Source organism: Pinus tabuliformis, chromosome Q (genome assembly GCF_031772625.1).
Source record: "Pinus tabuliformis cultivar Carrire ecotype Pingquan chromosome Q, CPIR1, whole genome shotgun sequence".
NCBI lineage: Eukaryota > Viridiplantae > Streptophyta > Pinopsida > Pinales > Pinaceae > Pinus > Pinus tabuliformis.
This window is the reverse complement of record NC_142296.1, coordinates 1,142,264,313-1,142,278,905: the sequence shown is the minus strand read 5'-3', so window position 1 is coordinate 1,142,278,905 and position 14,593 is coordinate 1,142,264,313.

Genomic DNA, 14,593 nt, shown 5'->3' with positions numbered 1-14,593 from the left:
CATAGTAATACTCTGAAGATTTTGCTTTCTTATTTATGGCAGAAACTTTTGTGATTCAAACTTAGAAGACAAGATCTCAAAACCTTTTCAACTACAATAACTTCTTTTATCTCTTCACCCAAGTTTTTCATGCGATCAACAATCTCATCTATACGTAAGAAGTAATTAGCTATACTTTCATCATTGTGCATTTTTAGAGTTTCATATTGAATTCTGAGAGATTGTAGTTTTGCATGTTTTACCTGATTGTCTCCTTCATAGCTTAGAACGATCTTGTCCCATATTTCTTTGGCAATTTTGAGCTACATAACCTTGACAAATTCTGATTGTGACAGACTCCCCAATAATGAATTGACAGCCTTGGCATTTGTTTCATATTGCTTTTTACCTGTAGTATCTATAGGAATTGCTGATGGAAATGTGTATCCTCCTTCCACAATTTCCCAAACATCTATTCCAAGAGATTGAAGATAGGTTGTGGTTCTTACCTTCCAATAGACGAAGTTGCTCCCATCGAAGATTGGTGGTCTAATGGATCCTTCTCTTTTGTAGGTACTCATGATGATAGATCTTCCTTCAAGCGATCAAGCTTCTTCTGAAGAACTTGCTCTGATACCGATTGCTGGAAATAATACTCAGGGGGGGGGGGTGAATCAGTATTAGCAAGTCAATTATATTTCTTTTCACAATATTTTCATATGCTACTTCAATTAATGAAACTTGGGTATATATGCAACTGTAGTAAAGGAAACTAGAGTATATCCTGCAGACTCATAATTTAGTTATTTCATCAGATGTTGATCTTTAATCTATGCATCAAAGCCATAGAACAGTAACCAGGTATAGTAAAAATAGAGCAGAAAATCACACAAAATAACACAAGATATAAGGTGGAAACCCAATGTGGGTGAAAACCACCTGCTGCAATTTGTCCCTATCTTCATTTTAATAAGAAACTTCTTTTTACAATATTTGTGTACTGGTGTAGTCTTATACTAGTACGCAGGCTTCTACCTATATAAAGATACAACCTTCTATCATTTTCCAACTTCTTCTGGAAGGGAGCTACAACCCCCTTAGCTCTTGTACTAGCTGATGTACTAGTACATAGGTGCTGACCTACAGAAGGATACAACCTTCTCTTTTCTTCCAGGGACCACATTTCATAAATTTTTAGACTGGATCCATCAATAACATCAATCAAACATCAAATATATCTGCATCAACCAATCTCCTTTGTACCAACCAAAATTGAATCAAACAATCACTTTTTTGAAAGCTGTAACCAGAACATAGTAACAGTAACCAGAACCCAAGCCAGAATCCAGAACATTGCAACAACAAACAAAAGTAGCTAAAACATATTTTATGAGGTGTACACTACTTCAATGTGTCAAACCTGCGTATACACTATTTTGAAATGCTTAACCAGCGTGTATACGCGCCCTTGCTGTAATGAACCTGCGTACAGATCTGTAAAAGATTATTTAACCTTTACAACTATTCAGACATCAGTTATACCCAGATCATTAGATTTATAGATTACGACATGTGCCAACTATTTAGATAAAAGATCAAAACCACATAAAGATACTTCTCTTCAAGCCTTAATATCTTGACCCATCAATAGAACTTATCGTTCTTCAAGCGCTCAGGTTCCTCCTTCATTTAGATCCAGCTATGCACCATAACTCAATGACCAGTATTCTAGATCTTGTTCTTCATTAGATATTCAATACTTAAGTGCCTTTTCCTAATGATCTCCTCCTCCTTTTATAGTCTTAGGCCTTACTCAATACCATGGTACAAAACCACTTAGAATCAATACCTTGGACCAAATACCTAGGGTCAATACTTCGGACAAGATACCTTGGACCAATACCATGGGTCAAAATACCATGGTCCAAATACCATGGACCAAAACCAAATTCTCCAACATGTATGCTCCTTTCCTTGCGTGAAAGTGTGTGTATATGCATATGCGCCTTTTGGTAGGTGAACTTGTGTGTATAGGCTTGGTTAAGTGGAACCTACATATATCTCTTTTTCCTTCATTTTGAGAACCTGAACTGTGATCTGTCATCTAAGTGATTTTCCATCAAGGACAAAACCTATGTCATAGTGCCAAACCTGTGTCATAATGCCAACAATCAGGACTCTTGAACAACCATGCATAGGAAGTCTCAATTCTAGTGATGAGTGGAGAGAGATGCTCATAGTTCCGAATCAACATCTGAATTGTTATTTGTCTAGGTCAACCTAGCTTCTTCATCCTCTTGTGCAAGTAAAGTGGGGATCCCTTGTAGTTCATTGTCCATTCTTGCATGTGTGTAATAACAGTGTGAATGTCTTTGAGAGTTCGGGTTGTCTTTGCGCACTACTACTGAAAACCGTATAGATGGAAAAATGCTTTGTGCATGGTGACAAATCTTCTATACACTATCTACATGGTGGCCTCCAAAGTTCATATCTCCACCACTATTGCTTTCTTCATCTCTCTAATGGAGGATCCACAAAACTACTCTATTCTCTTCCTAGCCTCTTGTAAGTCATTCGTCATTCAATCAATTTCTGTTATCAATAACTTGACAGTTGAACTCGTGGCTTTTTCATAAGCCTTAGAAGCCTTGACCATGGCAATTGGATGTCTTCTAACATCTGGTACAACCACCCTTTCTTCTATGTGCACAAGTGATGTATGATCATTCGAGAGTTGCTTTATTTGTTCTTGTACAATCCTCTGTTGTAACTCGTCAAATGCCAAATTTTATACACATTCATCTCTGGATCATCATCAAGGAGAACAACTTCTCCGTGCTTGCTCACCACTGGTTGTGATTTTGGAGGTGGCGAAGACTGTGGTGTGACCTCAGATTTCCTTGGCATGAGATCAATGTCTTGGTCGTATAGCTCCTTTTTTGTCTCCATGTTTGTTGCCTCAACCAAATGCTCAGCCTGCTAAGCAAGTTCCCAAACCTACACCTACTCACCCTCTTCTTCATCTGTTGGCTACTCTGCTTCTTGAACCTATATCTGTGCATTTTTCTCTGTTAGTGCACCTTGTCCTTCTTCCTATTCATGTTTCTAAATTTCTTCCCTTTCTCTCCTCTTGAGCTCTTGTTTTTCTTTCAAATTCTTCTCCCTCTCCTGCAATCTCATCTTTGTATCTTCCAACCTTTGCTTCTCTCTCTTCTTCTTCTCCACTCTCCTTTCATGATGTCACCTCTTCACATCTATCTCCAAAGCTATTCTCTCAAAATTGGATATTCTTTGAACTTGTAGCTTTGCTCAGCCTCTCTGCTCTCAAAAATCTTCCTGTTTCCTTTAACTTGCACTAGTTTGTTGCTCACTGCTACTGTTGTTGTTGTTGCTTCCTGTGGCACTGCTGCCTGTAGTGTTACTTTCCATTCTATAGCCATGATGACTAGTTCATCGAGCCTACAGGATTTGTAGCAAATACCTCCAAGGATCTTCCTCTGGCCAATGACATGCCCCATGGATCCATGGGTAGTACACCTTCACACAAATTTCTTGCATATGTAGTGGGGATCATATGGATTGAAGCTCTTGGTGCTGAACTCAAACTTCTTCAAGTCCTCAGCCTCAGCATTAGCATCCTTCAAGGTACGGATATCGTACAACCCAATATGCAAAGGAAGAGTAGGCCATGGTGCCTTCTTCCTCATGTGTAGTCCCACTGATAACCCTGTGGAGATGTGGTATGTAGTCTCTTGCATTACCAGCTTGTCCATGTCAAACCTTGGTAGCTCATGTAGAGGCTTCTTCGCATAAAACATCTTGATGAAGGTGCCACTGGGTGAGGCATACCAATCTGCAATGTTAATCAATGTCTCAATCACTTCTTGGGACATGCAAGGTGGATCTTGTTTGAATATCATCCTATAAAATGGGGTGATAAAGTGATCAGACGACCTTGCCATGACTCCTTAGTAGCTGCACTCAGAGAGAAAATTGCAATAGATGTTCACAACAGCCTCTAATGGTGTCCATGTCCAACCATGCTAGGGAACTTCTCCTGGGCACAGATTTAATCAAGCATGTACCTAGACTTAAAGAATATTTCTTTTCCATCCTTAGGAGGATTTCGGGCATTAGACACATGCACTTTTAGTTGAAGAGCCAACATGTCTGACTAGTTGAAAGACCTTCCTTCATTACCCAACTGATGTAACATAATAACCCAATTCTGTGGGAAGGTCTCTGTGCTCTCTTGACCATACAAGCAACATGCGTAGATGACCAAGAGTTGGTAAGCTTTCCTAAGTGACTTCATCTTGTATACTTGGTTGGGTGTCATCCTGAAATTTGATGGCTCTTTTACCCAACACTTCATTATGTGTCTAGAGTTTACATTATTATTAGGAGTGAAGAACAATGCATCCATGTAGTTCACTCGCTATGACAAGTGATACATCCGATGGTAGTTTTCCAACCTAAAGGTGGAAATATATGTTCCATTGGTATTGCTCAATGTCATCATCTCAGGATTGATATGTGAGACAATCTAGTGAATTATGTTTATGCATCGGAAGGCGGGGTACCTGCATGCAACCCTGTACAAGCCTGACATGTGAATTTTAACATAGACTTGTCGATCTTCAAGATATTCCTTGAAACTACCTGCAAATATGTCCTTTATTTCTTGCCATGTGATCTTCATGTCCTTCTTTACAAACAAATGCATGTCTGTGTAGGTGGGCGAGTTCATTGGAACCTATTCAACCACATCTCCAATGTTGCTCTCTATAATGTCTTTTGATCCAAATCTCTTGGAAGCTATGATGCCTGTACTTTTGGGAGACTGCTCAACAAATGATGTACCTGGAGACGAGCGGACACTCATGGTAGGAAAATGTCAATTTAAAAACACAAAGCACTTCAAGGATTGATCATGCAACAAGTTGGGTGACTGCTGGGCAAGATGGTGAAGTAGTGACTCTTAGAGTCAGGGGGACTGTCAGTTGGAACTGCACATTGCGTAGCCCCAACTACCAGTGAGATGTGCTACTAACTCAAACTAGACAAAGTGCAATCCAATGAGGTTGGTTGTGGACTGGAACTAAGAAATTGCAATTCAGTCTAGCTTGATTATTGGTTGGGACTGTGTATTGCTCAATCCCAGTGGGGAATATTGGGCATTGTCTTCCAGAAATGCACAGAGCACAACTAGAGGCTAGTGACAGGAAACTTATGTCCAATTCTTGGATCCAAGGTAGAGCCTTGAGGTCCAGGAATGCGCAATGCATGCCGTGCAAAGATAGATCTAAGCCAAGATAGCCTAGATCTACCCAAGGGCAACTTGAAAACAAGTAGATCTGAATGCATGAGAAAAGGATGGTACTGATAGGAGTGAATGATCATGCATGCAATAAAAATCAATGCAGGAATCAGTGAAATGGACGATCAACGAAGCTAGTGGAGAGGGTTGCCGCAATGACAACCGTTAGTGCAAAAATAGTGTTATGCATGTGACACTTAAGAAAGACAATGCAAAACTTGAAAAAACGATTCTACAAGTTAAAATAAACTAAAGCGCCAGTGGTCATTTAGTAAAACATGAAAAATAGTACTCACATAAGCCAGGGAAATAAAAGTGATAAAAAAATTAGCAAAAGACATGAAAAGAAAAACTTACCTGGACAAGTTGTGGCGACTGTGCTGAAGGTTCCTAGATGCCTCAGTAATGCCAGAGATCCATGATCGAATGTGTAGAATGAGCTCTAGGGCATACATTAAATATATTTGGTAGATTCAAGGTTTAAGATGCACATGCCAAAAATCTAGGAAAAAGTGACAAATGGCGGGAAGTTTCTAAAAATGATTTGAGTGTAACTCCTAGTGCTAAAAATAGATCCCTATTTTTTAGGATGCTTTTTTAATTTTTAATTTTTTCTTTTTTCTTTCTCAGGAAAGGATGCCATGCATGCATGGAGAAATTGTGCAGTTCTGGAGGGCACCATGCAACTTGTCGGCACATGCATCGGACAACAGTTGAAGGAATGCTTCTGCGCAATTTCTGGACTGAGTAGCTCTGGTTGCCTCTCATGCTCTATGCAATTTCCCAACTGAAGACAAGTTGTCAGCTAGATATGTGTAATTTCTGAGCTGAAGCTCACTACCAAGATCCTTTATGCAATTCTAGAGAGAAAGGCTGACTGTCGGGCTGCTTTATGCAATTCCTGAGAGTAAGGAAGGCTTCTCGGTTGGTCTATGCAATTCCTAGAGAAAGGCAGTCAGCCCTCTAGGACTGTGTAATTTTCCAATACAACACAAGAACCAGATGTAAACCAAGTCACGGGGTCAGGTTGTGGTTAGTCAATAAATCAAGTAAAAGAACAAAGGTTGCAAAGTGAAAGATAAACTTGAATGAACAAAAGTACTTGAGTAGTGCAAGACAGGTTGCTAAGATTTTGAGGGACATTCCAAAACAAAGCGAAGGAAATATTTTGGAGGGTGGTTGTAGCTGCTACAAAATTGGCAATACACTATTAGAACTCCAGCTCTCTATATGGACCTTGTTTCATGTAAAGTGAGTCTAACCCCTCCAGAAGTATTTTTTTATTCTTCGATCGTCATAGCTTCTACACTAGCTTGTGTTAAGGATATAGTCCCTCCCATTCTCTTGATCGGTCAGCACACATACCAAGCCAAGTCAACTAATTTTTCTGGATTGGGGAAGAGGGGTATATTAATGCACAAGTAATATAACTGTCAGAGTTTTAGTTTCATCTCTAGTGTTGTTCCACTGCCAGCAAGCCTGGATAGTACCTTAGCGGGGTCACGTAGGAACACAAGCATTGCTTTGCTGCTAGCGAGCTTGGTCAGTAACCCGGCGGAGTTTCTTGCTTCATCTCTCTAAGCAAGAAGCCTTTCTCTTCTTTCGCCCTAATTTTATTTTTCATTTTTCATTTTTTTCATTTTCAAAGAATTGTGCATAGGAACTTATTTATTTTCATGAGGCGGAAGAGGGATCCCACTTATTTAGAGTAGAATAGGTTTTCCCTTCAGAGAAGTATGCTATATATACCACTAACATACTTGTTAAGGTTTTCCCTTCAGAGAGCTATGTTATATATACCTCTAACATACTTGTTAAGGTTTTCTCCCTCACCTTACTCTACTTGACTAAGCTGACAAGGGTTAACTGAATATAGAAAAACCGATTAGTGTAGGTAGTACTAGTTAAAAGTACAAGCGTTGTGTTTGTACCAAGACTCACTTTGAACAGAATGTATTTTCCATCAGGGTATCATCGACTAAAGACAACAATAGCTTCATAGAGAGAGAGAGGACAACAAATAACCAATTGTTGATAGTTGTACAAGTCCTCTTGTACTTCACCCCGCTTGCCTCAAGAACCAAGCACGGTTTCATGTGAAGCTAAACCTATGGGTGCATAACAAGAAAGGAAACAAACAAGGATAAGGTAGAAGTAAACAAAAGCACAAAAACTAAGCAAAGAAAACAATAATGAAAACACTAGTCCTACTCTTACACTAAATAGTGCATGGGCCTACTCATGTGAAGTGATACTTCCAATACAACCACCAACGCATTGGTTGGCCCATGTTGGTGAAAGAATGGTTGACAAGAAATATATAAAAGTAAACCAACACACAAGAAATATATATCAATGAAGACCAACACGCTTGAAGTTTAAAAGCATCCATAGAAAAGAAAAGAGTAAAATCGCAAGACAAACATTCTACAGACATACCATGGTGTTGCAACACATTGTGCATAGATGATGAGAATATACACTCTTTTGACTACGAAAAAAAAGAAAACATGAAAAAGGAAGACAAATTTCACTTAACAAGAGTGCTCGTTGTGTATGATTCCTCCAATGCATGAGTGAAAGGATCGTTTGAGTCATGTGGAGGATGTGAAAATTTTCAACTAGATTGATCTTCAATGCAAACATGAGAGTGATGAGGAGCCTGGGGTGCTTCAATAGATTTCTGATCAGAAGTGGAACCAACCTCAAGACAATGAGGACTTAACATAACCATCAGCTCGGGTTGAAGTGCCTCGACATCTTGAGGGGTTTCCACTTCATCATAAGGTAGATCATCAAAGACCAGTGGCTTAGAAAGATCACCTGCAAGTGAATCGTCATCATGATCGAATGAAGGAGTAAAGATATCATGATAGCCACAATCAGAAAATTTGAGATGCTCATCGGCATCCTCATGATCTGAAGAATCATATAGAGGGGTTAATGAGAAACAAGAATGTTCACCCTCTAAGTTTTCAGAAAGAAAATATGATAGGTTGTCTAAATTCATAAATAAATATGTGTCCTCTCCACAATCAAATGACGTACTAACATCTGGTGTGTTCTATGAATGATTAGAAGTAAAAACATTCGAGGATGGATTTTCACAATTCAAATAAAAAATGGCAGAATCACAAAATATGTCAGGAAACAATGGATGAGGTGCGGACAGAAGGAGGTCATCCTTCACCACATGTTCTTCTTCATATTCCCACACATACTCTTCATAAATGACAAAGCACATTGGTTTCTCAACACCAACTCCATAGACAACTTGATCCTCATGAACAACAAATGTGGCGTCCAGAATGGGAGAACACAACACAGTACATCTGGAGGATCAATAGAAAGAGAGCATGGAGGCTAAGAGAGCACATTCACGTGACAACCAATAAGGTTGCAAGCCAAATTTGCATAGATATCTAGATTAGGTGGGGTGAGAGGATGTGACAGTTCAATAGATGGGTTCGAAACTTCTCCCACCTTGCACTGCAGAGCTAGAGTTGTTTGATGAGAAGTAGGCGAAGGGTCACTTGTAACAGCAACCTTGTCCATCTTGGGTTTGGCATCTCTAACACCAAGCTACGTTGAGAGGGGTTCGAATGATTCTAACACATGAGGATTTTCAGATATGTGAATAAGATATTGGAATCTTTCATTGAGAAATTTCCAATCAACTTCATCTTCTGGGATTTGAAAAGCAAGATTTTGGAAGTGCTCCCAAAAATGCAAAAGGGATTCATCAAGTGCTTTCTGTAATTACAAAATTATTTTATTGAGTTCTTTATGATCATAGTGATAGAAAGCACAGACCAAATCTCTGATCATTTGATCATAAGAGTGAATGGAGGTTGCAGGCAATGTGACACACCATTGCATTGTATGCCCTCTGAGCGCGAATGTGAACAACACGCAATCAATGTCATCCTCGAGCACTTCATTCCATTCACATAAACCCATGAAGGAAACTCCATCACTAAGAAATTTTTCTCTGCCTTCACTATCATATGTGTTGTTAGTGTTAGTCTTTCTAGCCTTCCTCCAGTGATCAAACGTGCTCTTACAAAGTGATTTTAAGGTGTCAAGGTCAAATTTTGTCATTTCAGTGAGTCTTCAAGCAAAATTTGGTCACTAGGCATTAGGTCTAAGGTTTGCTTTTACTCCTATCAAAGTTGTCCAAATGTCGGTCCATGTCACCATTCGGCTGGGTGTACCATCATTCAGAGGGTTGTTATCATCATGTCAAGTTCCAATGGGTCATTTTACACCTTGCTCATGCTTCAGTTGTGCCTAGGTAAGGTTCATTCCCCTTTCCTAGGGTTTTGAAGGCAATTTCTCTTGGATGGTCATATCATCAGCAAAACTTGTATCCTGATGTTCATATACCTTCCCCTATCCTTAATGTACCTTGTTAAATACTTCCCATCACTGAGATCCCCTGAATTCCCCATTTTCGCACAAACCCTAGTTTCTTGCTACAAACTCTATTTTCTAGGCTAGGCCTATGTTTTGCCCTTTTGGACCCCTTCCCCTCACTAATTTCTGATATTCCACTTTCCCCTGCTTCCTAACATCCCTCCCTACTTCCCAAAATTTTCTCACCAATTTAGAAGCCCCTTATCCCCTTCATTTCGCTTCATTTCGACAAATCCCCTGTTCCACACATCGGCGTAGGTTTTTCTCAAATGATGTTTCTGAGCAAGAAAGGATGAATTTGGAAAAACTGAGAGAGGTTTTTGTCCAAAACATGCCAAGGAAGAAAAACCGCATTCAATTTTTACACAGGCGTCATGGCTTTAGAGAAATGTCAAAAATACAGTTGCCTCTAGAGAATTGATGCACCTTTGAAGTGACCTTGGGAAAATCAAGCTTTCTCCTATCTTGGTTGGCCAAATGACTTGCTTGATGATTCAAATGATAACTAGACACAAAGATCTATCATGAGCTCAATTTGGAGTTGAGGAAGGCATTCAAAAATTGACTGCAACAGCACCCTGCCTTGAGGCAGCCTCATTTGGCACATTTTGACCAGTCTTGGGAGATTTTATTTTTGACAGGGAAAATGAACTCCAAATTGAAAATTTCTAGTTTTATTGGAAATTAGACTCAAATACCTTTCCAACGAGATATCCTGCGCCCAATTTTGACACTAGGAAGGCCTCCAAAGGTCTCTTGGAAAAAGCGCCACGCATAGGGAAGGCGCGGCGCATTTGGCTGCATTTCTCAGTGCAAAAATACATTGGCACGGCGCATAGGGAAGGCGCGGCACATTGGGCTAAAAAAAGCCTGAAATTCATTGAAATCTTCCTCCAAATTACAAATTCTTCATTCCACATGTAGGTAGAGCCTCCATTTTTGTGTTTCATCCAAGTTTGTGCTAGGGTATGATGGTTGATGGGTGGTGAATGCCTAAACAAAAACTCAAACCCTACCATGTCAAAATCCTCACATGAATATTGTTGTTTAGGGTTTCAAATTTATTTTTTGTCACCAAATTCATTCCCTCATCCCATCTCTCCCTTATTTTCATCATTCCTAAGTTTCCCTACTCCCTAAAATCATCAAACCCTTATCCCAAATTCTCTATCCCAAATTCTCAAATTCCAAACCCCAAACCCTAACCCTACAAAAACTCTCCTAACCCTATACATAAAACCCCTCAAACCCTCCTACATTTCCCTAACAAAATTTGTCCCAATAGTCCCTAATCCCTTACTATTTTTTCCCCTTCCTAACACTCCATGTTGCACTGTTTTCCCCTTGGTGACGGAGGTCAAGCACATCACTAAAGAGTAGTCCAACACAGTTTCATACACCAGCATCTATTTCTCTAAGGAAATTTGTATAACAGCAGTTATGTCATCCAGTCATTCATCTAATTATGGAGTGTAGAGCCAAAGTGACTCACCCATGGAGGAACATGCACCTCGGAGGCCTCATAGAGGTGGCAAAACATCCGTGAAGTCCAGCAGGTTGCCCAAAGAAGCCTAAATGAGATGACACCCATTCAGCAGGAGATAGAGGCTGATCGAGAGATTTAGCTCGAGAGATTCAACATCCACTTGGAGGGACTACTGGACAAGGCTGGCAGAGACAAAGCATTGCTGAGACACATGGTTTTCCACTACATGGCACGGAACAAGGTTTGTAAGGTACGAATAAGGAATTTAAAGGCAAAATTAAAGAAGGCAATAAGGAAGCAAAAGAGGGAAAGGGAGCTTGATCGTCTTTAGATATTGGTCGAAGCCTCTTTAGCCCAACATGAAACTTAATGAAGAAGCTCCAGCCCAAATTTCAATAAATTTGGGGCATTTTTGGCATTTTTGGCATTTTGACAAATTTTGGCACAAAAAACAGGCTTTTTCTCCTTATGCGTCGCGCCACGTGGCGCGCGCTTTTTCTAAGGAGCTTCAAATTGCAAAAACTTTACATCATTGGATTTGGCATGAAAAATCATGACTTCTGGTGCATGAGCAAGAAATTTGGGCAAGTTTTGAGTCCCCAGGAGGTCAAAAACACTCAAAAAATGACCTCACTGCCCTTATTTTGACACACAGGAAGCAGTCTTGGGCGTTTGAAGTTTTGGAGGGGCAAATGGGCACCAAATTTAGAAATTCCAGTTGGGTTGGAAAGTAGACAGATAGGGCTTTCCAAAACGCACACTTGTGCTTAATTTGGACTTCAGGAAGTGCCTCAAAATCAGATCCAAAGTGGCACAACGCATACAGATTTTGGCACGGCGCATAGAGAATTTTGGCTTGTTCTTCACTGTTCAGCTCAGCAATTCACCCAGTTTTGACCAGTTTTGCTTCTTGAAGTTATTCTTGACTTTTCATGATGTATTTTGACAACCATCATGTAATATTGGCACATTTTTACTTGTTCTAGAAGATTCATTCACCAAAAGGTGAAATGTGAGTGAATGAATCAGTTTCCTAACATATAGAGGCAAGTTGTTTTGATTGCCTAGATTTTAGTGCTTTGTTTAGAATTGGTTGAAACAACTCCTAGAATGATGAGCTCGATCCCTAGAGGCAAGATAATGGGTTGGGCTAGTCTATATCATGTAATTCCTAAGTCATTTTCAGGGTTGGACACTAAGGATTGCTTTGGCATATCATTGTACATTCTCTCTCTGCATTTTTGGCTAAGGAAAGACCAGGGTTTTGCAGCACTATTTGGAATCCATATGGCTTTATGTTTTGATGGTGTTCTTCTCTAAGTAATTTAAGTTTATTAGTGTTATGTGTATCATTTCCTGTCTCTTCTTCTGAATTTGAAAAAATGAGTCATTAAGGTAGAATCCATTAACTGCTATGCTCTGCCTTTGAATTTGTTTAAATTTCCATGTTTTCATCTGTTTAAGGAGAATTATTGAGACTCTCTTTCTCTCCTTAGCTCCTCACCAGTCTGATCTATCCATTCACTCACTTCAAAGCATCAAAATGATTGCCTTCCTTGCCCCAATCAGAACTCTGCAGAAACTATGCCTCATCCCCAGACCCAAAATTTGCCTCTCCCTTTTTCCAACAAAACCCTCAAAAAACTCAAAACAAATCCTTGTAATTCATACCTAGCCTAATATTAGTTTATATTTCAGTCATCTCAAGCCCCATAGATCATCTTTCGCTGAGATTGACCCAAAGAGAGCCCTCTCCTGTCCTCGTAGGGCTAGCTACGAGGCTGAGCGTGGTTTGATGTGGACCTAGAACCTTGTCTTTTCAGCTTGAGGCAAATCAAGGCTTTAACATAGTGGTGACCATACTGGGGACGAAAATCGTTTGCTGGTTGATGTCATTTGTTTTATAAGCTATAGACGGAGCCTGAAGTTATGCCAAGTAGCCTTCGAAACGCTTTTTCTTTGCATTAGCGCAAGTAGATAAACGTTGCTTCAGTCAATCTCCGGTCTAGCTTGTGAACGTGACACATGACTAGTGAATTACCCCCCAGTACATCAGATCGTTCTAGACTTTGGGTGATGAGTCTAGAATTCAATAGGCTGAAATCATGCACCTAGCAACTCCATTCACTAAAAAATCCAGAAATCAATGCTTCATGGTGACTCCACTGCAGGAAGATCAGTAGCTTTAAGATTTTCAAGATGGAATGGGTTGCAAGAAGATATGCTCCCATGAGCCGAGATCACATTCCAAGTTTTCCAAATAAAATTCCGAAGGTAGATTGGTCAAGGAATTTGCCTACGTTTAAAGATGATGATAGGAAGCATGCTGCTTTACATCTGGTTAGATTTCACATGCATATTCACAAGTTGAAGGTTGATTTTCCCGAAGATTGCTTGATGAAGATATTCCTGGCCACTCTGGAAGGTGAAGCCCAATCTTGGTATGAAAGTTTTCCGCCTGCTTGTATTTACTGTTTAAATGATTTTCATGCCATGTTCTTTGAAAGGTATAAAGAATCTTATCCATCATTAAATTTAATTTAGGACTGTTGCAAACATGTTTATAGTTTTATTGAACATCTTGAGAAAGTTTATGAAGATGATGACTTCATGGATGATGAGATCATGGAAGCCCTGTATGAAAATCCATTTCAGCAGCATAAAGAGGATACTTATCAAGATGCGCAGGAAAATTTGTAGCAGGATCAAGATCTAAGTATGGTGGAAGATGATGAAAGAGAAGGTTTTATTTTAGATCTGTCCATAGAAGAAGACAACATGCAGGAAAGTCAAGTTTCAATCTTAGAATGTGATAAAGTCAAGTCGGCTATTTTAGATATAGCTTCAGAGCGTGATGATCAAGACTACCTTATTTTGAATCCCGTGAAGGAGAGCTCTGATGTTGAGATCATCTGGAATGAAGAAGTCAAAGTTATTGACCAAAGCCTTCATGAGGAGATAATCCAGTCAATTCATGAAAAACAAGATGAGATCTTTGTTCAAGTAAGTGAAAAATCGTCTTTCAATAACTCAGTGATAAATGATAATTTGATTGCCATGTCATATGAATATGATCAACAATGTTTTCAAATTTCAGAAGATCAGGATTATCATTCAGGTTTGTCATGTTTTGAAATGTTATTTCAAGAAGGTAGTAATCACTTGAGAAAAACAAAATAGAAAGTATTATCTCCTTTGTCTGAAGATGAGATAGATCAACTCCTGAAAGGTCATGTTACAACCCAAGCTAACGCAGATCTGCAGTGTGCACATGGTCAAGAAAGTGTTGGTGAAATTTTTTCCACTTTTGAAAATAATGATAGTCTTGAAATTAGCTTTATTGATCAGCAAATAGATAATATTTTCTTTCATGAAGATGATAAGGCTGTCAT